The 24,629-nt window shown below is 36.8% G+C and overlaps 1 protein-coding gene across 1 annotated transcript in view; it reads left to right on the forward strand.

Moving 5' to 3' along the window:
* Positions 1–24,629, forward strand: part of LOC115610783 (cytosolic beta-glucosidase-like) — a 38,894-nt gene that overhangs the window by 1,581 nt on the left and 12,684 nt on the right.

Genomic DNA, 24,629 nt, shown 5'->3' on the forward strand with positions numbered 1-24,629 from the left:
GATACCCTTTACCCATTATCATGTTTTTTCTCCTCGATTATATGGCCTCTTATAAATGAGGATGGAACCTGTCCCACATTATGAAATTGTTGACCAGAATACAAAGAGGGCACAGGTCCTTGAAGTCTAATATTAGGTTTGCATGCCACTGAGTTACTCAGCAGGACCAACCTGATCTGGGTGAGATGCAAGGCTGCTACGACACTTGAACTAAATTAGGTCAGGACACAAAATACAAAGTTGACAATTCTTTTGTGCTCCTATGCTGCTGTTGTGCCAACTGCAAAAGAGAGATCTAATTAGCATAAGTTCACCAGTTAATTCATCCATTTGGGGCTTTGTTTTAAACAAATTCAAGCTGCATAGTGAATTTGTATTGGGTCAGAGCTTTGTATCATGGAGCCCCATCATTTTTGACCTGGCATCAGGAGTTTTAAAGCTGGAGTGACAATATCAAACCAGAGCCTAATTTTTCCCTCAGAATTTGTGCTGGGTTAAAGAGTTTTTCGCTTTTGCTACTTTCTTCCCATAACCTTCAGCTACATCAGTAACGTGGCCCAATTCACTGCACAGCTACATGAAACATCTGTGCTGGATTAGGGATCAACATGGAGATAGGGCATACAGCTGCCTCTTCTGGCATCGGAGTTGGTTTGTGCCAGTTTAAACCATTGATCCCACCAGAATTTTTGCTTGGCATCACCACAGCTTCAGCATAGCTAATCAGGATTGCATTTCAGTGCTACTGGTGGAAACATTCCCAAGTTTTTCTGAACCTACTTGCTTCTCTCCTATTTGTGGCAATGTACATGTTTTGATCCCATTAGCGTCCAGTTGTATCAGTGAGATGATCCACATGGTCCCATCATCTAAAGATGATGATGGAAGTCATGAACCGTTGCTTCTGGTGACTGTGATCGTAGACCAACTTAACTCTTGATTTTGCCATAATCATGGCAAGACAAATTTCTTGCCACTGCTTTTCATCTTAATGTCATGTCCAGATACTTTCAAGTGTGATAATTGCCATTGGTGTTTCTGAACTATCTGCTGTGTTCTTCCCACTCCATTGAGATCACCCTTACTCAGATCTCTAACTGTGGATCACAGTTGCAACTCTCCTGCAATTTTAAATGATGTCGCTGTTTAAACAGCTCGTATGGAAACCTTGAAGTGTTGTTTTCTGTTGTTTTATATTATCTTAGTTTGTCTGCTTCCACAGTGAATTTAATTCCAGGGCGTATTGTTCCTCACCTGTTTTCAAAAAGCTTGAAGGCTTCAAGCTAAAGGCTTTTTTTTGAAGGCTTGTGCTTTTACCCTCATCTTTCTTCTTTCATGCAAATTACTGCAACTTCCATTCTGCACCAAAGATTTGAAAATGTATTTTCTTACATTGACTCAGGAAAGCTCTTAATCCAAAACATATGTCCCACACAGCAGTCACTTAACAAATTTCATGCAGGTTTTTTTGAACTGCCGTATGCCTTCATCAAGTTTATTAGATCACTACTTTTACTGTAGTTGTGGTGGTCTAAGTGTATAAGCACAAAGTTACACTGTATGTTTGCTTCAAACACCAGAAAGTCCTTCTTCTCCTGGCTTTCCAACAAACCCTCTGCCAATAGATTATGTGCCCTTTCTCTTCCTCTATGGTAGTCATCTGATTGTTCAGTAAACCGGTTCAACTCCACAACTAGGCTAACCCTTTTTTTTTTTTTTTTAGTTTAGTTTCCTGCCAGGTTACTGAGTTGAAGGGTTAGAGAGTGCCAGAGCTGGAGGAAGGTGAGGGCACTAGGGAAGGGAGTGGAACCTCTTACCTGGGTGGCAAAGTAAGCCACCCTGTGTAACTTCAAGAAAGACAAGGATTGTAGAGGGAGGCAGAATCTTTTATTACAGTAGCTGATATTGCAAAAATGGAAGCAAGCTGTTCCTAAAACTTACTGGACATAGCTGCATGAATATTACTTCTTCCTGCAACTCTTGCTTCTTTTTCTATATTGAAAAAAACCCCAAACTTACTTTCAATCCCCCCCCTCATTTTCCATCAGTGTTCATCATGTTGTTGGTGCTAGTAATGCTTTACTGGAGGTGAGGCATGTAATTTGAACTTTCTTGAATGTGCTTTGCTTCCAGATTGCAAACAAGCATACTTTGTCCTTGTCTGTTGTTTCCCTTCCCTTCATAAAATTTGGCACTAGTACATTCAATGTTGAAAATTATTTTTTCCTCTCTTCTTCCTCGTCTACTAAATACTAAATTCTTGTATCTAAGATATTAAGAAAAAGGGTGTGAGAAAGAGGGGAAGGCAAAAAATAAAATCTTATCAGTGTTTATGTGTAAACAAAGGTAGCTTTGGCAGCACTTCAAATCCTTCATTTGTCCTAAGGTCAGAGAGATAAATAGGAGCTTTTAAGTGATTTTTGTCTATCTTTCATTCTGATTCTTTGCTTACTCCTGTCCTTTGCTTTTATCAGTTCAGGTTTCACATAGCTCCACATTTTTATGGGCTATCATCACCTTCACTGAAATGGTTGCTCCCTAATTCTCTCAAGGGACTCTCATGCTGCCAGTACCTTTAGATCTTCTCTGTTTTTTTTCTCACTGTCACAGTCTTTTACCTACCACATGTCATGGATTGGGACATCATCAGTTATGTTTTGTTTGCTACAGCAATTGTCAAGGAAGAAGCAGCATTTGATTGCCCTCAGTTATGTCTGCAGTACTGTGGTTATCTGCTATTCCAAGTACAGGGAGGTGATGTTAACTGCTGGAACATGCTGGCATGCTGTTGGTAACCACTAAATCCAAGCAGTCACAGAGGCGTCTTTACACAACCACTTCTTACACAGCTACAGGTTGTAGTATTACATCCCTGCCTCTATCAGAGAGTTCACTGAGTTACCCCAAGCTCTGCTGTTGCTTGTGACAAACAGAGGTATTCCCAAATGCTTGGCTGGTGTTTGTCATGATGGACATCTCCATTTGTTCTCAGACACAGAGATGTTCTCTGCAAACCCTTCTCTCAGTCAACTGCAGTCAAGTGCCAGAGATCTTCCGTGTCAGTAGTATAACTGGGGAAAATGCAGTTTTTAGACTCAGTTGGGAGTCTGGAGAGAAACACTATTTCTCATTACCCAGTTGTTCCTTTAAGTAGACATATTTCAAGAATACTTTGGCAGACTACGAAACATTAGTTGTTTTAGTTTGTATAGTTATGGAAAACTTTTTGGAAACGCTTTAAAGGAGAATGCTCTCAAAGCTGTTTGTTTAGAAGTCTCTGGGCTTGGTTATCAATAAATCCCAAATTAAGCCAGCATTAGACCCTGAAGTTTTAGGTATTAAAACTTGCAATATCACCAGATGCAATTCTGCAGAAAGAACAGTCAGGCCCTGCAGATTTTCATGCTTGATTTTCATTATTTTCTTTGCCTTGAGTGAAGGAAAAAAACCCCTACAGTGTGGGTTCAGCAGATTCATAGAGGGATCTCGCTCCTCTTCTACTGTTCCAGCCTATAATTTTAGATGGAATACTGACTTTGAAATACAGCCCCATTGCTAAATTTTAAGAAGCAGTGTACACAGCTCAAAAATACGTAAAATGTGCTGTGGAAGGTTTCTTTTTGACATGTAATTCCATCACCACTTTTTTAGTGTTTGGCCTCCAAATAATTGTTTCATATAATTTTGCATTCTCCTGGCTTTTTATAAATCTGATGTGAATTTTGAAGGAAATAAAGATAGAGCTATAGAAATATATATTTACATGGAAGAGAAAGAGATAAATGTAGTTTTCATACAACCTTGCATTAAAAATTTTGCTAAAATGTGTAACTGTCAATTCAGCCCCTTTTGAAAAGATTGTCATTAGTTAGGCACATTACTCATCATTAGTAAGCTTACAGGCTTCCAAGCAGTAATCTACTAATAAAAATGGAAATAAAATAGTTTTGTTTCTACTCCTTCTTATACTTAAAAACTTTAATATATTAATTTTATAATGCAAGTAGGATCCAAACACACAGAGTTGTGAGAAAAATTAGTAGGGAAAACAAAAGCTGAACTACTTCATTACTAACACATCAGTGCTTATGGCTGAAAAGAAGGCAATGGTGTTCCAAGATGGTAGTGATTATGTCTAGCTAGATGGATGGGAAGTTGCACTGTTGTGTGAACAATGCATATGAAAGACAAGCTGTCTGATGTTTAAGCAATTCAAATGGTTCAGAGGTTAAGCTTCCTTAACATGAATACTTTGAAGAATTTCCTTCACTCCCAAATCTTATCACCTTAGATTTTACAGAACATTGGCTATAGAAAAGTCCCAATTTTATTGGCTGTGTAATGGTGCCTGAAGCAAGAGATTCTCTTTCTCTTCTCTGCACAGTACCCCGAATTCAGGCAGAAAATTCGGAAGGAAAACCAGAAGGGAAAAGGCTAATGTGATAGTTAAAAGAAAATAACAAAGGCTACACTGACCAGAGACAGACAGCAGCTGCATCCTACACTGACAGGGGACTGTAGCTCAGACAATATCCTACAGGATTGAGACAGGGCTGGGTGATAGTCAAAAAAGCAAAAGGGGAGGATGCTAAGAAGCACATCTGGGCTCAGAGGTGTACCTGCAGCCAATGTAGCAGGAGTCACAGACACATTGATGACAATAAGTAACACGTTGCCCTTGAGACAGAGGCTGAAGTCCTTGCTGTCAAGTAACCAAGGTGCACCTACATGCTGTATGGCATAAAGACATATGGCATGGCCAGCACCATGCAGAAATGCAAAAAAACTAGCAGTAGGTGGATAGGAGAAGCAATGTGTTTTACCGTGGTACTCCTGAACTCAAACCCGTACCTTTCAGCAGGTGGAGCCACAGCAGTAGGTTATAGCATGCCTGTCTGGTTGCAGAGCTAGCATTCCTGTCGTTAGAGAAGAGATCTTTGTGGCACCCTAAATTACTGAATAAAAACACGGTCTAAACAAGCTGCATTAAGATTCATACTGGTCTTTTCTCCCGCTCCATTTTATCCAAAGGATTACTTTTAGTTTTGGTAAGCAACCACAAGCCATAAAAAAGTGAAGCAATAGGAAGCATAATAATAAATAGCAATTAATACATCATTATAGGTTTGCTTCTCAAGGCGTAAGGAAATAGGGAAAACAATGCATTTTGATGTCAACATCAGCAGAATTTCTGGGTCTTGCTTTTTGAGTACTTAATCATCCTGACATCTAGGCAGTTTCATGGGAGTTTCAGCAATGAAACTATCCAGAGAAAACTTTTTGTTCAGGCAGACCCCACAGAATACTCACTTTTTTGGCTGCTTTCAAAACAATGTGATTTTATGTTGATAAATGCAGCACGGTAAACATACTCTACATTGTGTTTCATACTTCCTAGACATTTTTTCAACTTAAAATTTAAGTATTTAATTTAGACTTTGTTAAACAGTTATTATATATTAAACAAATAGCAACTACATACTGAAACATATTTGCAGAGTATTATGACTATGCAGTAGGTCCATATCAATTTCACAGTTATGAATCTATTACATAACTTTTAATCCTTGGTGAATGTTTAATATTCAAATAACATACATTAACTGTCCTATTAAATCTAAATTAATTGTGGCTGAGGGAACATTAATTTAAAAGGTTACCAATTTTCCCAGCAGATCTGATCTTTGTTTCGTATTTTCTACTAAAATTAGTGTTAAAGTAAATTTATTTCATTTAGCATGTACTCAGTAGGTGCTCTGAATATCTGTGAATCACGTTCTGCCAGGCTTCTCTGCTAACAGTGATATTAAAGATTCTCTCCCATTTTCTTCCAGTGTAATTAGCAATACCTGGAGATAATCAAATATCACATATTTGTTTAGGAAAAGTAATCCCGATTGACTGAAGGACCTGATATTCAGTGGTTTGTTAAAATCAATGAGTCAAAATTTGTGGGATTTGCATATTTTGAGTTTACAAAATGACCAAGTCTCAAGAGGGGATGCAAGACTGGAAATTTTTGAAATAATTTTCTTCTGTAAGTGAATCAGGATCACCACAGAATTGAACTAGAAGTGACTGTATCGTTGCAGTCCTGTGCATAGCAAACATGAGAAGTTGCAAGAGTGCTGGATTTAGACCTTGGAGTCTAGGATTTAATGAAGATTGCACAGTCATGAGCAATAACTGGCATCTGAGTGTTTTGATCTAAGAATTGAGGTGTGTCATTGGAGAAAGGGACAAGACTCCTCAAAATTAATGCCAGAAGAAACGGGCACTAAATTATGTAGTCTAAAGTATACTATCAATTCAATCTTGTGTTGCATTCTGCTATACTTTTCCATATGTAAAGTTCACACAGGTCATTACGCTTTGAATACTGGCACAACAGTAATATGGCTTTTGTTCTCTGGAATTCATTCAGCTTTACAAGACATTTACAAGAACATCTCTGAGTAAGAGAGATGCTTAGCAGACTCTCCCTGGAGTCTCAGCCACAAGCTAATTGATCACTAGGAAAAAAATTGTCCTTTATAGATGTTGTATGACACCATGTCATGGCCACAGCAAAGAGACAAAATCAAATGTGTTATTTTTACAAGACACAAGACTTCCAAATATTAAATATGTAGTTTTCAATTGTGTTTTCGCTGCTCTTGTGCAGACCTCTTAAGTTTGTCCAGTAATTTCTATTTTGCACCATCTTGCAGCTAAGCTGTGTTCTCATAAGTTTACAATGCCATGTTGTAGTTTTTCTCCCGCTCTGTAGCACTGCATGCCAGATGCATCAACTACCTGTCCCTAGCAGGCAAGTCACAGAACAGAATAAAGACTGGCATGGTATGCTGCATATGGTGAGCAGTCAAAGGATTGCTTTAAAAAGCACATTCCTGAAGTGCAGGCTAGCATTGAGCCTCTCTGGCTAGCTTCACATTTGTTGTGTAGAATCTTATTAGTTTGAGTCTGCATTTGCGGCAGAGATAAAAGAGTGTTGGTGAGGACTTTTCCACAGCATTTTCTAGGGTCTTGATCGTTCGTTGCTCTCTCTCTCTCATGGAAGTTGAATTTTGAGGGAGTTGATGGCAGTCACTGCCATGGGAGAGTGCAAGCCTCATAATGTTGTGCAGTCTGAGAAAAGAGGGAGTGTTTAAAAAGAGTTAAATTGTGTTAGCTAAAGAAATAATGTAGACAGATTTACTACCCTTGGCATTGTTTAGCTGTTTCTGGCTGACCATGGAGTTTAAGGCCAAGATCCAAAACTTTGATGAGATTTAAGAAATAAATGTCTTTCTGTGTTGGTTCTCAGCTACTTAAGAACCAGATATTTTATGTTTCTCTGCACTTTTCAAATAGTGTCCATTTTCTTTGTCTTGATAGGACTTGATTTTTGTTCCTTATATAAAGCCAGAGATTACATCATTTCTGGCTCTTGCTGTCTATTTCTTGCTGTACTGCCTTAGCACTGATGTTGTGGCCCTACCTCTAATTTGACTGGAGCAGTTATCTTTAATCTCAGCTGATTCATGATCCAAAAATACCAAGCAAACAACAGTGCCAACATTTTACTTTACTGTCCCTCTCACCATGAAGAAATACACACTTATGGAAAACAGGGAAGTACAAGCAAGAGAGAGTACGGTCTTGTAAGCCAGAGATGGAAGCCACTTCTCAAGTCCAGTTTAAGTAGAACTTTCTCCTTTGCCCACTAAAGGCATTTGTAGACTGAACTAGATTTTATTAGTTAAGTGTTATTGTTTACTGCTTAGTTGAATATCCATTTCTTTGCATCTAGAAACCAAGGGGAGCATAAATTAAATTACAGTTTAAAATAAGAGAATAAGTGATTGTTGAGGAAAGATGAAGAAGAATTATAGGCCACTAAATTTAACTTCAACACCTGACAAATAACTAGAACAATTAGTAAAGCAAGAGCAATCAGTATGTAAACAGCTTGAAGAAAACGCAGTGATAAATCAGTAACACATTTGTAAAAAGCACAAATCAAGTGAAACCAAACTAATTGGTTTGTTCAATGAAATAATGCATAAAGCAAAAGTGGTACACATAGAATTTCTTAATATTGGTAAGACACTGATGCTGGTTGCACGTGGCATTCTCAGAAAGAAGCTAAATAAAGTGGGATTAAATGGAACCAACATAAGATTAATACACAGGTAAATAAACACTGAGAAAGTTTATGAACAGTTGAGCTGGTTGCTGGGAGGAGATCAGAAACACTTTAGATGATAAAACATCTTACACAGCTCGATTTAGACGGGGTTTTGTTAGATTTTTTATAAGAGAAAACCCCCCATAAAACAGCATTGAGTGTAAGAAACACCTAAATAAAGAAACTGAGCAGAACAGCAAAAATGACAGCCATTTTGGTTCTATGCCAGCACCAGAATAGCTTACATCAGCATCATTTTTCTGGTACACAGCTGAGTTTCTTTATTTAGATGTATTAAATACTCCAAAGCCTATCTAAATGGAGCTTTGATTACCACAGGATTATCTCAAATTTATTTATTGACGTTGCTTCTGTTGACTGATATTTCTATCCATTCGTCTATAAAAATCACACGATTCATGAAATGTTTATGCCTTTTTGTTGTGACTGAGTGAGAAAAGATGTCTAGTGGCATCACATGTCTCTGGGAACTTTTGCTCTGTTTTCTTTATAAAAGGTAATAAAGATTCTTATGATTATTTATTTGTTTTTATCACAGCAAGTAGGCATGCTGTTGGCAGTTATGGCATCTATGTGTTTTGGCACCTAAGAGAATATTTTGGGTTTTAAGAACACAGAATAAAAACTTGTCCCAAAAGCTGATGTGACAAGAGAGATCAGGTGATAGAGACATGAGAGGCCAAGATATCAATGAGAGGGATTTTTGTAAGACTTATAGACAGCAATTGTAGAAAGAACATCAGCTGCCTCATCATTGTCAAGGTTTTTCATAGGTACTAGAGGAAAAGAACATTTTTTAGAAGTCTTAAAGGATGATTACCAGGTTAGTTTTGCAGATTCTTCTTCCCAAGAACAGCAGTAGACACTTGGACAGACAGTGAGCTAATCAAATCTGACAACAAAACACCAAAAAAAGTATTTTAGATATTAGAATAAAAATATAGTATTGAAAGGAGACATCAGTTGTAAAAAAGGATTGAGATGCAGAGCACACAGAATAAGCAGATGCAATTGAAAAAGTGTTTTACACAAGAAAAAGCAAATACCATTTATTGTTAAACAGTTGATTTTGTCTGCCTGTACAGTCTGCTGTAGTTTTTATTTCAAAGTATAATGAAGAGAACAGTAAGATATAGGTGACAAATGACCTCCTAGTCAGTAAAACTTTGCCACGGTCATTTCTACACCCTTAATATAGACCAGATTGCATTAAAGGTGAAATAAATGCAAGATTGCTTCTGACATCCCCAGGGGTGGCTTTGCATTCGTGGGCAGTGTACCTTCTAATTTCAGTCAAATACCACATGACATGAATAGTTCATTTTAAAAAGAGCAAGAATAAAATGTCATTAGATAGATTGGGGTTACAAAATTGGGAGCTTATATTTAAAATAACAGAAAAATATGGCATTGATTTTTTTCAGGGCAAGTATCATGTAAATATGCAAAGAATAAAGTAGTTCTGTTCTCCATAATGAATGCTACCTCAAATGTGCATACTAATACAATCACAGTGTTATTGTAAGATAAATGTAAGAGTGAAAAAAATGCAATAAAAATGACTGGTTTAGGGTTTTTACCCTTATAACTGAGTTTCTAGGCAGGAGTGTTCACTTCATAGGAAAGAATGATGGCAACATTTAATAACCTACAAATACAAATATATATTAGATTGCAAATACTGCTTGCTGAGAACAATATAGAAGATATAGGCAAATTACAAAGGAGAAATTTTGTTTATGATGAGCAGATTAGACAGCAAACAGGAGTGACTGCGGAGTTGCTGGTACTGGAGATCCACATGGCTAGAGTTGATGCTGCAGTGTCAAAACAGAAGACATGAGATATGTTAAATTAGTCTCACCAGGCAGTAAGGGCACTGTAAAACTTCAACATCCAGTTCAGAGGCTACCACAACTTTTGAATATTCTGCCACTTAGGAAGCCCACCTGCACCTATTTCTGAGGAAGTAATGTGCCAGGCACTTTTTACAAAAGTTGCTGGGAAAAGTACACCCCATCTAATGTTTCAATTTTTACATTGCAGCTAATTCCTTGTAAATTTTAATAGATTTAAGTACTTACCTTTCTACCCTAGAACTAAAATAATTTATTATAGCATACCTAAACAGGTTTATTCATAAATAATAATGCTTTTACTTAAAAACACCCCTAAACAACAATAACAGAAACCCCCTGCATCGTCTGATTTAGGGAGGGCTGGTCAGAGCTTATAGCTCCTAGAAGATATAGAAGGGTACTCTTTTTCATTGTTAATTGAGAAGCTGTAGTATAAACATGTATGTACAAACATACACAGATAAATAGTTCCCAAAGAGTTTTAATGTGTTTTTCAGATATACTCCACAGAAATGCATTTGGGCACATGAACTTAAGTAAGAATAGAAAACAAGATAACAACTGTTAAGATAATTATAAATATGTCCTTTCTGAACGCCTCCAGCAAAAAAAAAAAAAACCAACCCAAACCCACAACTGCATAAGGTGATGAGAGTTGTCTGATACGCTGAAGGTGAAGAAAATTGAACTAAAGCTGTATATGAAATTTCATCCTCAAATGCTTATTGCTCATAATTACTATTCTCTGAATGCCAGTCTACAATGATAAACAGAAAATTCAAAACTTGGAAGATTTTTAAGTGAACTATTAGCATAATTTATTTTCAAAGACACACCTCCCACAAATCCCTACCAACAATCAAAGAGATACAGCTTCTTCCGAGGTGTAGCAAAGAGGACCATGCAGTGGCCTACTATGCAGTGGTCTAAACTAAGAATAGAATCATAGAATAGTTAGAATTGGAAAGTACCTTAAGATCATCTAGTTCCAACCCTCCTGCCATGGGTCAAAGACAACATCTGAGTAAGACTAGGTGGCAGGAATAGGAAGATTTTAAGCAGGCAGAATTGTGTTAACAAATTGTATTTAGCCAAAGGAAATAGTACAATATGTATTATTTCACTTTCATTGAGTACAGTCAATCTAATTGCAATTTGCAGTCTGGAAGAAAGCATTTCCAACATAGCCATGATTCAATCCTCTTGTGAGGCATATATCCAAAACATGCAAGGCTCTCAAGACATCTATGCTGCGCTCAAATAAAACACCTTAGAAAACTAGCTTTTGCAGATACTAGCTGTAGCAGAGGCAACCTGTAACACAGCTGCGGATGGCCATATGGCCATGGCAGCACCAAGATCAGTGCTAGCTTGCTCTTTGCATATGCATGTGAATATTTAATAGACTGTTAAGTACAATTGCTAGCATGATAACAGTGCTAACAGCACTGAAACTAGTTAGCTGAAACCCTAACCTCTGTAAGTGTACAGAGCTTATCACAACCTTCATTACAGCATAAATTTACTGCTGGAAGGAAGAGCATCACTCCTGACTTGCTGTTGAGATTCCGTTCAAAAAAACTGACTTTTTGTTCAGTTACTGGCTTTGCCTAATTTTATATAGAGTGAACAGACTTAATTATATGCAATTGTCAGCTTTGGTACCCACGGCCTCAGCCTTCTCCAACCATTAGACCAAAAGAAAGTTCATTTGCTCACTGGAGGTTTAGTGCCTTCTTCTGAAGCATCTTCTGCTCATTACTGCCACACGCAGAATACTCACATAGGTGGATGCACTGAATCCAATCCAGCATATCACCCCTTATGATCCTAGCTAGTGAGCAGGTTTCACTGAAGCACCAACAGTGAAAATGCCAAGGGAAGTTCGGATGACCTTCTCAGGCCATGCCAGCAGGCACAACTAAGCAAAACTGCATGAATTACAATTCTTTAATTCATGATTCAGGAAAAAAAAATTATTGAAGGTACCTAAAAAGACTTCAGTTTATGAGAAATTAAATTATTCTATACTAGTATGCCAGGATCTAGACATATGTTTTAGCATAGCATTACCTTGTTTGAATAAATAATAGCAGTGTGCTAACATAAGTACACTCATCTGAATTTCACTTGGGCCTCCAATTGCAATAACATCATTATGAATCAATAGTCTATTTTTACCAGGCTCACCCACTTCCCACTAGAAAAAGTCTTTTGTAATCTACTAAGGAATGATGACTATGGCTCTTAATTTTTGGAATATAAAGGGTAACTTCTCCCACTAGATTTTCACGACTTGGTGAAAGCTGAGTTCATCAATACCCACCCCATTGCTTTCACCACATATTACCCCACCAGTCTCAAATGCAGTCAGATTTTGTCTAACTCTCACTTGGCAGGAAATGTATTGTTCATATAATTTTGTTTTAACCAAGAGTATAACCATATCTAATCCAATTCACGTTGAATAGTCTAATCCTTTGTGATTTTGGACCTGAGTAAAAGAGCTGTAAGTATTAGGAAGTTTATATTTCTGGCTTAAAATGCCTGGAGTGCTTGAGCTGACAGTCTGTACATCTGCCTTGCTTAGGTAGCATTTGTCAATGAAAGACCCTCATCCTCAGCATTTGTGCCCCAGATAGCCTGGCAAGTCATTGTACTCATATCTTCAGAGTATGCTCCAAATTTCCTAGGCTCTTTTCTGAATAGGGTATGTACTGTCAGGAGAACAATTCTTTCTTCATAAACAACACCCATGTTGATGACTGTAGTGTTTATAAAACTCACCTATTTTATAGCCGAACAGTGTATTATATAAATGTGAAAATAAAATGCTTATATTAGGGTCTTAAAGATGCACGTCTGAACACATCCTTCCTCTCCTAAATGCAAATGCTATTAAAATCACTTTTTTCAGCAATTAAAGAGCATTAGGTAGACTCTCAGTTAAGATAAATTTACCTCAAAAATGTATTCATCACTCTTAAAAAGTAAAGCCCCAAAGCAAAATGCACACAGTTGCTAGCAGCTTTAGTTAAAGCTAAAATTAGCCATGCTGATTAAGTGGATTTTGCATAACCATAACTATTAATCCTTCATATTAGTCTTCTTTTCTTTGAAAAGTCTTGAAGTACCAATAACCTAAAGGTTTATAGAGTCACTTTTTAATACTACTTAGTTAAGATTTAATCCTTTGTATAATAGTTAACATTGGCACCATCTTTTAATAGCCCAAGATTTCCAACATGCACTTGCTGAACAAAACAGACATTTTCAATTCCAGGGAAATAATGGCAACGTGTATAGAGCAGAAGAACTTTGATTTAAAGAATTAAAAAATATACTTGCAAGAGATAAAATGGAGCTAACAATAAATTAATCTCTCAGCTTTCACCATTTCTTTAAATAGTGTTCTTTTCTGGCTTAAATCTCTCTCCTTCCATTTTCTTTAACTGGGGTCCTTATTTTCTAACAATTAGATTGGCTTCCATCTTACCTGGATAAGCAAGGCGTAAATTACGTTTTCCAGTGAGACCAATATGGAATTTGACTGCAAGTCTTTCTCTGAAAGTGGCCCCTGTTTTATAGATACTTCCTCTGAAAAGGCAAGACAGTACTACTTCTTGAATCATTCTGTTGCTGTCAGAGGGAAATTAAATTGCTGCCATTAAAAGTTGAAATCGTTCCTGTTCTCAGATGAAGAAAAGAAGGAATAAGCTAGGTTGTTCTTCGTGAAGTGATATGTCACTGTAAACTTGGCTCTTGTTTAGGTCTGGTCCTGCTACCAGATAGTGCTCTTCCTTGAGAGTTATCTAACACATTTTGCTTCAGATTTGCTTGAGACTAGGAGTGCAAATACTGTTAGTTACCCAAGCTCAGCCAACACCTGGAAGCTCATTAATTTACCGTAATTCCTTTGTGTGCCCCAGCCCTGCCTCAACGTTTCATAGCATTTGCTCATCTGCTTTTTTTTTTTTAAAAAAAAGTAATCAACCTTCACATTTTGTAATAATTAGAATTTTCTGATATTTATTTTTTTAGCACCAATAATTCAAAGAGAGTTTGGCGGCCTCAGTGATCCTTCTTCCTTCACTTTAAAAGGAATTAACAGAAATTCAAAAATTAGCTATTATAGGTAGCTGGTAATTATAGTTCACACCTCTGTTTTGCCAGTCAAACAATTAAAAAAATCAATTATAAGGCAAATTATTAATTGAGCAGTAAACATTTTTACTCTTTTATATCAGTCTTTTTTCTTGTGTTCAAGCATTAATTCATTAATTGTTTTAAATATCACTTCATCAGCAGTAAACTCAGAGCAGCTGACAGTTGTGTTTTGTTTATATATTTGATCAATACAACCAGCTAAAAACTTTCAGATCATTGATCATGTCATGTTCTGCTGAGAAATTGGCCAGTAAAACTGGATATTAGGAAATTGATGACTTCGTGGTTCAAGGGTCAGTCTAGTAAGAAACTGAAGCTGGCGAAAACAGAATTTCTTTTCCCCTTTGTCTTTTTTTTTTTTTTTTCAGTAGGTGGTCTTCTGGATGATCCATGATCTCATCTCCTGTCTTCATGATGATTTTCCTCTTTATTAATGACAGATTGTTTTTCCACAAATCACCTTACTCTGCTGTCTGTACTGCGTTGTAAGAGTACTAGCAATGATATTCTAGATGGGAAACATAGTGACGTTGATAGTTCCCTTAATGTTTTCTTTCTGTCCTTTTCAGTTATTTGTGAGTTTGTCAAACTTTCACCTTCATAGCTGAAATTTCTCCGGTATGATCATTGACCAAAGATCAGTTTTATTCTAAGTGACTTAGAAAGTTTTAGAAAAAAATTACATTTCATCCAACTTTGTGATCTTAAGTCATGTAACAGTTTGCTTTTTCTTACATGGAAGATTCTGGATTTTTTCTAACAAAGCTTTAAGCACCACTCTTATCTGAACACTTTGAAATTTGTCACGTAGAACCCTTCATGTAGAAATGTTTTTTTCAATGCTTTATTACCAGTCTATTCCTATTTGGTGGAGTTATTCAGATTACCCAAGCTATGCTTATTTTTCAATGGTATGGGCCATGTGTGGAAAGAAACAGAACTTTAAGAAACAAATTATGAGATGGCCAATGTTTGGAAACTTGAATTATTTCCTGTCACTTTAGTAAGGTTCCTCTTATGAATAAGTACATGCAAACTTTTAACTCACTGAATGATGCAGTGACTGCAGGGGAAACTTGCACCTAGGAGAGACTCCACAAAGGTGAAAGAATTGTAAAGAGACATTGTGCCTGAAAAAGTGAGCAGGAGGAGTGAAGTCATGGGAGGTTACAGGTATCAGATGCTGTGAGTGGTGTAATGGCATTACTCCATAGATTTCCCTGAATTAGGCACAAATAGCCAAACAATTCTTTTGGCTATTTCCAGTGTTTAAAAATACTTTCCTTCATTTATCATACTGATGAATATCTACACTATATATACGCAAATACAGTTTGAGAAGAATTTGTATTGAAGTTTTAATGATTGTTAAGAAGATAAATTTTAAAGTGCTGGATGGGCAATGAAAGAGAGAAACCACAATGGAAAACCATAACAGTTTTTTGATGCTGTTGAATGAAAAAGCTATTGTTTGCAGATAGATTTGCCACATGTGTTAAAATTCTAGTCCTAGTCAAATACTTATCCACCCTCTTAGTAGATTGTGATCACAACTCACTTCAAAAGCAGTTATAATTATGTCTTATATAAAATCACCTCTTTCCATTACAGATTTACAGGAGAAATTTGAATGATAAAAAGGTAATCTCTAATGTCATTACAGTGTTCGTGTTTGAATTGGGTGTATACTGAACACAAGCCTTTAAGATTTCCTTCTCCACAGAAGCTGAGATTCTGTAGTACTGACTTTAATAGGCAATTATTCAACTTACTTTTAAACTTTCAAAATACAAAGTAAATTTAGTACAGGAAACTTGCTATTGCAAAGTTATGGATAAAAAGGTACATTTCAGCATCCACCCAGCAGTGTTATGGCATAGAAAAGCAGAGCTGGGATACATGATTTTGATTTTCATGTCTTCTTTCTGACATTTTAACATTTGAGTTAGAAAGCTCTGTTAATGACAGTTTTTGGAGGAATGTACGAAGTTTCATACTCTGTCGAGCATTTATACAGAATTTCCAGAAAAAAGCAGCACTGTAAACTTATTTTCATTATGTGCATAAATATAAAAAACAATTAAAGCTGACAAAGAACTTTTACATTTCCATTTTTATAACTGTATATTGTAAAGCAAATATCTATCTGCATGTTTTCCTAACTCTTCAGAAATGTGCTCAGTGCCAGATAATTCTGCAGTAGATGTGGGAAGGTACAGGTAGGTATTGTCTCCTGAAAAGCACATTTGCCTGATGAAAGATCTAAATGTTTTCCTAATCCTGATATTGATCTTTTGTATGGCTTTTGAGAAATCATTTCTCTTTTCTCTAGGGGCTCTGTTCTCTTAGTGTTTTTTTAGCGACAGAGAAAGATCTGTGCACAACAGCACTGGAATCTTTTTGCACTGTAACGCTTATGGTATTGTAGCAGGAAACAATTGGTATCTGTTGATTTTTTTAAGGATTCTTTGTCTTTTTACAGTGTTATTTCCTACTTATTGTGTTCTCTTTCCATTGTTCCATCTGTGAAGACTTCTCATTGGAAAACTCAGCGCATTCAAGGGAAAAAAAAAATGTTTTTTTTTTTTTTTTCCAAAAAATTAATGTCACCTTATTTTTAAATGGGGGAGAAAATAAATCAATGCCTAGACAAATTAAAGGCTGTAAAGTATTCCATGCAAAATAACCAAGTATTGCCAGAAACAAAAGTTGTACTAATCACAAGATCATCTCTGAAGAAAACATACCCAGGTTGCTTTGTCATGCTGACATTCTCATTGAACTTTCCTAGGAGAACAAAGGTTTTGTTTCATTTGAACCTTGTCCTTGAATGGCAAAGGTATGCTTAAGGCACTAATCCAGCTGTATAACAATTGCAAGCTTTATAACCAATAGCACATGAGAGAGCATGCTGAGAGATACACATCTTGGGTCTGTTCTAGGCATCAATCCAAGAGTCTGTGCTGTAACTGCAGGAGAAATACAGAACCTGCAGCCTTTAGAATACCCTTAGAAGTCTTATACATAGCATATGTTAATGAGGAGTCAGCTAATCTTGACTGGGAGAGGTAGAGGGAGAGTGAAAGAAAAAAATCCCTAACCATCTTGCAATTTCCATTGCCATAGTGGAAGTTCAGCCATATTGAAAGAGGACTGAGAAAATAGCTTCTAAAGTATCAGTTACATAAAAAAAAAACATTTTGTTGGAGGAAAAAATTTGGGTACAATTCAAGTGTTGTATTTTCTTTCCTTTTATTCGGGTTTATTAAACAATTTATTCTGGTGAAAGCTAAGACCTGATCCAACTTCCAGTGACTTTAATGGAAGCTTGTGTCAATTTTGTTCATAGAGGCTGTGTCCATATAGAGTCAAAAATGGGAATCTTTTTGTATTCTGTGTGTTGGAAATGTGATAGAATTTGCACTTTTCCACTGCACTCTGAGGAATTCCACACTAATGCATTTTCAAGGAAGAAAACATCAGGGTTTTAAGCCAGAGATTATTATAACTGTTTGAAATGATTTTTTTACTGTGGAAAAATGACAGTTCTCTTAGAACCAAATAATTTGTCAGAATGCAGCATTGTGCATCATATGCATTTTTTATCAATAAGATAGTCAGAATGGCAAAAAAAAGGAGAGGAATTTATGAGTTCAATGCAGGATAGCTAATATGTGCTGCTTAGGGCACTCATCTGGTAGTGACTGCACATTCCAACCTGACTTAGGTAAAGTAAGAACCAGACTCCTGCAAATATTTCAGCTAACACCTCTGTTCCTCATTGTTTTGGACCATGAGTCTAACTGCCTTTTTCTTTTCAGTCTCAAATTTATTATAGTATGGATCAAAGGTGTCTGAAACATGAGATTTTTTTGCAGGAAGAAAACAAGATAGCTTTAGCGTCTCCAGATATTGAAGGAGTGAATCAAAATTGGGACACCAATAACACATCCTCATCAGCACACCTCTCTTTTCCTGTCTGTTAAGATTCGTTACAGTTTGGACCCAATATAAGCATTGGAACAAATACACTTTACATAAGGTCAGTGGAGAACTTGTTAGGGTTTGGTTGTGTAATCTGCCAAAGATTCAGTCCACTTTGAGAAAGACACTTCAGCTCCTCTCAGCTTCTTTGCATTAACTGGATTGGGCTGTTCCTACAGAGATTGAGAAGGCTCCATGCTAGAGTTCAGAGGCCAAAAAAACTTCCCCTGCTATTTTCCTACTATCGCCAAAGGTTGTTTTTAAAAAAACCCAGACATTAAGATCAGGAATGCAGGCCAGAAGCAGAGTATAAAAATAATTGATAATCAGTAGAGCACACTCCACTGCAGAACTTGGAACTCAACATAAAATTACTCAGTCTTTGGCAAGGAAACAAATAACTTAAACCAATGACAAGCTGTAGTAATAGTCCACATAAAAGGTAACAGCTTTCTATTACTACAACTTCTCACCTTGGCTGAGGCTCAGAGGAAAGTGATGTGGGTAGCAGCACCACTAGTGGACAGTTTTTAAATACATTTAACAAGTTGCTATATGTATTCTGCTAATAATAATAATTCACAAAATCTGCTTTTCAAAGGCTAGAAAATAAAAGGTTGCCTTTGTGTTCCCCATCCCAGTCTGTGTCACAGATCACGATGCAGTCTTTTCATTACATAAACATCCACTATTTTTCTACAGGCCTCCATGGGAATATAAGGAACCAGAAACCTTTCTAAGAACTCAGTATGTATGTTCACCCAACCTCCACATCCTTGCAGCTTTAACTATTGCATCCTACTGGATATTGGTCATTCAGCAGCCAAAAGCTTTAATACAACAACCATTTCTAGATGTATTCAGCAGTTTAGTTTGAAAGAGGTAATGAACAGAGAGAGATACAAAGGACCTGGATCCAAAAGTAGGCTTGCTTACTCACAAACTCAATTTTTTTGTTGTGTGCTTATCAAATTCTCTAGTATTTCATCAGAAAGGGAAAAATGTTTATGATTTCATCTATACTATGCAACGGTTCAGTTTTCTTTGTGCCAAGCTAAAATATGAGGAAAGATCTAAAGAGCTTAAATTGAATGAGATGCTATATTCATCTGTGTGACGACTTTGTTAAGTAGGCAACCTCTGTGATGATAAAAGGTCGGTGCTGCACCATTATATGTACTTATTCTTTAATCTTTTTTTTGTTTGTTTGTTTTAATTTATGTGTTTAAATCAAGCATAAGAGAGCTATGTTAAACAGTTGTATTGTTTTTTTTTTCTTTTGATTCTATTAGTTTAGCTTCAGGGTCAGGTATGTGTTTAGTGAAATTCCCAGAATAACATAATCCTGAGACATCACTGCACATCTGTAATACTGTTTGGAAGACCAAAAATAATATACATATAAAGCACAAGTTGTTCGAAAAATAACCTGTATTTACTGAATTTCAAATAGGTATCTGGATTACTTTGTCAAATTAAAGTACTGCTGTACTACTTATCTCCCTTTCCAGGTGCAAGCAGTAGTGTTCACTAATATTTTGCAGGGTAAAAATGAAGAGTACAATGGATAGTATTTCTTGCAAAAGGAAAAAATATTTACAGCATAATGGCTTAGCACAAATCTTTTGAAAAGTAATATCAACTACTGTCTCTCATAGTATGCTGCTGCTTAATAGCAGAGAGTTCCATATTGCTGATATAGGGAAGTGAATTTTATGTAAATGCACTAATATAATGAGATTTCTAAATCCTGACTGGTGGAAGCGGCTTTTCATGCATATTTGCTAAAGTCATAGTCAGTGTCATTAGTCATAGTCAATGACATTAGAAACAACATTTCTCTAAGAAAAGAAAATGAAAGGTACAGTTTCACTGCTGTAAAAACTAGTTGCACTATTTCTAGCTAATTCTGAAAACAAAAGGTGGGACTTTACAGGACTTGATGCATATAATAAATGACAAAATAATTTGGTTTAGTCAATATATCCCAAGAATAAAATTGGTCTAAGTAAAATGCTTACCTAGTTTATTCTATGTATGTGTTAAAATAAATAAAAAAGCCTTGAAAGGAAAAAACAGTAAAAAGTGTTAAGATTTTTTCTAAAAGTTATTAGTGTTTTGGTGAGAAAACCTGCATAGAATTGAAAAATAGAAAAATGCTTCTATAGTCATTCAGTTTTAAAACCAGGTTTATCTGAAGATTTTGATTTTTGGTCTTATGCATCTTGCTTGAAGCATTTCCCGTAGTATCCTGAACTGTAACGTGTCTCCTCTGAGTATATTCTCTGGTGCCTAATATTATAGTTGTACCTACTTTTCAGGCTTTCTATCAGTTGCAAACCCAATATCAGTCTATCCATATATTCAGCCATGTATTCTCTCAAATTGTAGTTTTCTGTCAAATTTGTTTGGTGCTGGCTCGTGATTTGCACTGATATCAGTGGGAGGTTGATAGACTGTGAGACAAAGCTTCATTGTCCCTGTAAGCGTTCAAACTTCTCAGCAACTGTGTTGTGACAGGAGCACACACCTCTGCCTCATGGGAGTGCAACATCAGCAGGGGCTGCGGGTGGACGAGTGCATGGGGTGGGCTTTACAGTCTCTTCAAGTTCTTCTCTGCTTTGCTGCCGCCTTGTTGATGCATATGGGGTCAAAAGCAAGCAAAAGCTGTGCTGGGAAATATGTAAGTTGTGAGTGTTAGAGTGGGAGAATAATATAGACATCATGTATGTAATCTCCCAGGAATAAAATCTGAGTGATACGACAGGTTTCTAAGGGTAAATATGATTTAGCTGTCAACAAGGGAGAAGTTTCAGAAGCATTAGAACAAAGAGATACTGGGCCCACATTTTCAAAAGAGTCGAATTTGATCTCTAGATTCCTATTCATATGGACACTAAGTGGTGTCCAGAGGGAGATAACTCTTGGATAAGGTGCTAAGATTTTGAAGTGTCCATACTGTAAAAAAATGGGATATACTGTTTTTAAGCAGAACTTGGTATGTGCAGCAAAATACATGATTTTGAAAATTTAGCTGTGTAGTGAAATAGCCTGCAGATTCATGACACAAATAGGGAAACTACACTCCTTTCACGCACGCAGAAGATTTCTTTGCCTTCTATTTTAGAAATGTTAACACGTTTAGTTTAAAATCATTCAGATGTGTCATTCTAACCAGCTGCAGCCAATCTGATTAAGTACAGCAGATATTTTCCTGGCAAAATTGTATCAAGCAAGTTTGCCTGTTGGTAGCTCTACAAATGTCTTGAAACTCTCAGTTTCTGGAAAACATAGGCAGGTCTCCCTGAAACATCAGAGGAAGGCTGCTGTCTCAGCAAACAAGTCACATTCACAAGGGACCACGGGGTCTGTCTCTGCTTCTGGTAATTTTTACATTGGTTTTCATATATATATCCTCCTTTTTTTTTTTTTTATCCTGACATTTTTGCATGATGGCTCATTGCCTTTAAGCTTGTTCACCTAGAAGATGAACAATCCAGATGCAAGGAATGGCAGGACATGCTGAGATATGAATGAATAGAGCATGGTTTTACATGAAAGGGCTTTTGCCAGGTTTTCTACTGAAGTGTGCAAGTTTAAAGCTGTGGATCAGCGCCCTGCTATCTGCAAACTTAGTGTTGGGTCACAACGTAGTGACAGTGACAAACTCCCAAGTGGCCAAGCCCACTTAAAAAACTCTATGGAGGCACTCAGCAATAAAGGACAATGCCTTCAGCAGTCAAGAGCTACCAAGGACTTTTGAAGACTGATGACCAAGTTGGAATATCACTTTACATACATACTATACATCCTAATGCTGTGCCATGCAGAATTGCCAAAACTGTGTCTGGTACAGAGAGTGATGTAACACTAGTTTGGCACTCCACCATAGCTTGTGTAGAGTTACTCCCAGCAAGATTAATTTGTATGAGCTCTTCAACTGGAATTAACTTGGTCACAACTAGCTTTAGCTCTCCAAGATATTGTGCACATATATCTGGTATTGGAAAGCTCATAGCAGGAGGCATTACATCAGCAGTTTCCTCAGCAATATAAAAAATTCAAGATGCATGATGCGATTACCAAAAGCAGTAGGAGAATATTTTATTTCTTCAGTCTCATGCTCTTTTATGGTCTTTTAGCCAGTGGCTCACTGTTCTGCCGTTCACCTCATGAAGGACAACACTCTGTTAAATGGATGGGTTACTTTTAAGTTTTCCTCAAGGAAAAAATTCCATAGCTGCAGAGTTTCTAACCATCTGACTGATAGTCTACTTTTCCAGTGCCCAGACTAAATGCAGAATAGCTGATGGTTGTAGAGATGCTTGAGATGAGTCATTACTTCTTGCTTACTCTTTAGTAGTTTAGCCCAAATTTCACTGTTTTTCTCTGCTGCTTAGTTACAGAATCTTGCCTAGTTTTCCCTATGTTCTTAATTTTAAATGTCTTGCAGCATGACAGCTCTCCAGATTTTTACCTATTACCATCTGTTGAATTTTTTACCCAAATATTCTTCTGTTTTGTAAACTGAATGTCATTGCAATATTCTGCCTGTGTTTCTAATCTTCCCGTGACCCCTTGTATTATTTCTCCATTTTCAGCAGTGTGCTCAGCTCCTCCTAGTTTAATAGATCTGCAGATTTCATTAATGTACCATTTACTCCCTCTTCTAGCTCATTATTGAAGCTATTAAATGAGATCAGAAGTAATACTAATCTTTGTGTATTGCACTAAATGCCTCCCTTCAAAGTTGTTGTTTATCATTACCCTTCATTGTTTGTCATCACCCTTCATTTCAGTCAACATGATAGTTCATTTCCAATTTGATTTAAATTTGGGAGCAGAATTTTGACACCTTTGACATAGGAGAAGGAAGGCTGATCAACAATCCAGCAGAGGCTTCTAGTTAATGCTCAATTTAGAGGATCAAAGTTAGGAGCCCTCTACTGCAGCCACAATGTAAGGCGGAAACTGTCTCCATAACTTAATTGAGAACATCTTAAGCTCAGTGCTAAAATATCCTGCAGAAAACAGTATACTGCTAAAATTCAGACATGTGACAGTATAGCTTCTGCTCTTTATTCATTAAGTTTGTATTACTATTAAAAAATCAAGTTTGACTGGCAGACTTCAACGTAAATTTTAGTAAATTTGTTTTCTCAATAGCTGTTCCATTATATTGCCATGGAAGGAAGCTAAATTTATGAGTAGCTATTACAAAGACAACTCACAGAATATGTGAACTTCTATCTTTGGCTGTTTCAGAGACATACAGTCATGCTTCCAAAGCAGCTACATCCTTCTGTTCCTGCACAGTGTAAAATGTCAGGAAAGAGATTTTAATTTTCACAACTCCTTCAAAGTTTAATTTCTAAATTCCCTAGTAAATACTATTAAACATGTTTATAATATGTCAAGAGGAAACATCAGTCAAGAAAAACTCATTTTGACAAGATATAATTACTCTGATAATAATTAATCCCACATGACTTAGGGGGTCAACACCAAAGCCTGTTCATCCTTCACCTTAATATAATACGTGGCATTTTATAAAGTTAGGTTGCCAACCGTTAGCATCAGTGCCAATTACTCTTGGTCTTTATTGACTTATTGACAAATATCATTGTCCAGATACATTTGGATATCCAGGAACTGCTTGATTTATTCCTCGGAATACTCTGCTTGAGCTGATTTAGTTACATGTAGTCCTTGCCAGTGCAAATGTAGAAAGCCAAAACCTAGTCTGGAAAAAACCTGCCGCAAGGTAGAGCTGAGAGCTTTTACAGTTTTGTATTTATATGTGTTGAACAAAACAATGGCACAGTGAAATACTGAAATTTAGGTTGGGTTCAGGTTGTTTGTTAGATGTACTGAAAATTACCACAGTAAGAAGGTGGGTGCATCCCAGAGGCCATCATGTGCAGTGGGTCTAATGGAAATATAATTGCCAAGTCCAGCTCCTGCAACAAGGAGTGGGTTCATGAGTCCAGAAACACAACCAGAAGTGAGGTCACAAATACAGAAATCATGTTGCCAGAAGAGTTTGAGATTAGTTGCTATAAATGCAGCTTTTCTGAACTTTGAAGCTCTGCATCTTTTGGTATCTACCTACTTATCTGGCATAGCCTGCTATCTCATTACTGCGAATCTGCCTTAACCTCTGAGGCAAATTTTGTTCATTCTTCCCCAGACTGCTTATGAAATATTTTCCTCCCACTCAGTGTCTCCTAAACCCCATCTCTGGCTCTGTTGATTCCTGCTAGAGAATCAACACTAGTTCATTCCTGCTAGGGAATCAACAGTGACACTTTTTAGCCTCGTTTTTATGGTTAAGCATTTTATAAAACTTTTCATTGGGTTTTTATTGCTACTATCTCCTGTCTGCCCCTCTCCCCCATTATTGAGTTGCATACTTATTATATGTCTTG

This window comes from Strigops habroptila, chromosome 7, assembly GCF_004027225.2.
Source record: "Strigops habroptila isolate Jane chromosome 7, bStrHab1.2.pri, whole genome shotgun sequence".
NCBI classification, from domain to species: domain Eukaryota; kingdom Metazoa; phylum Chordata; class Aves; order Psittaciformes; family Psittacidae; genus Strigops; species Strigops habroptila.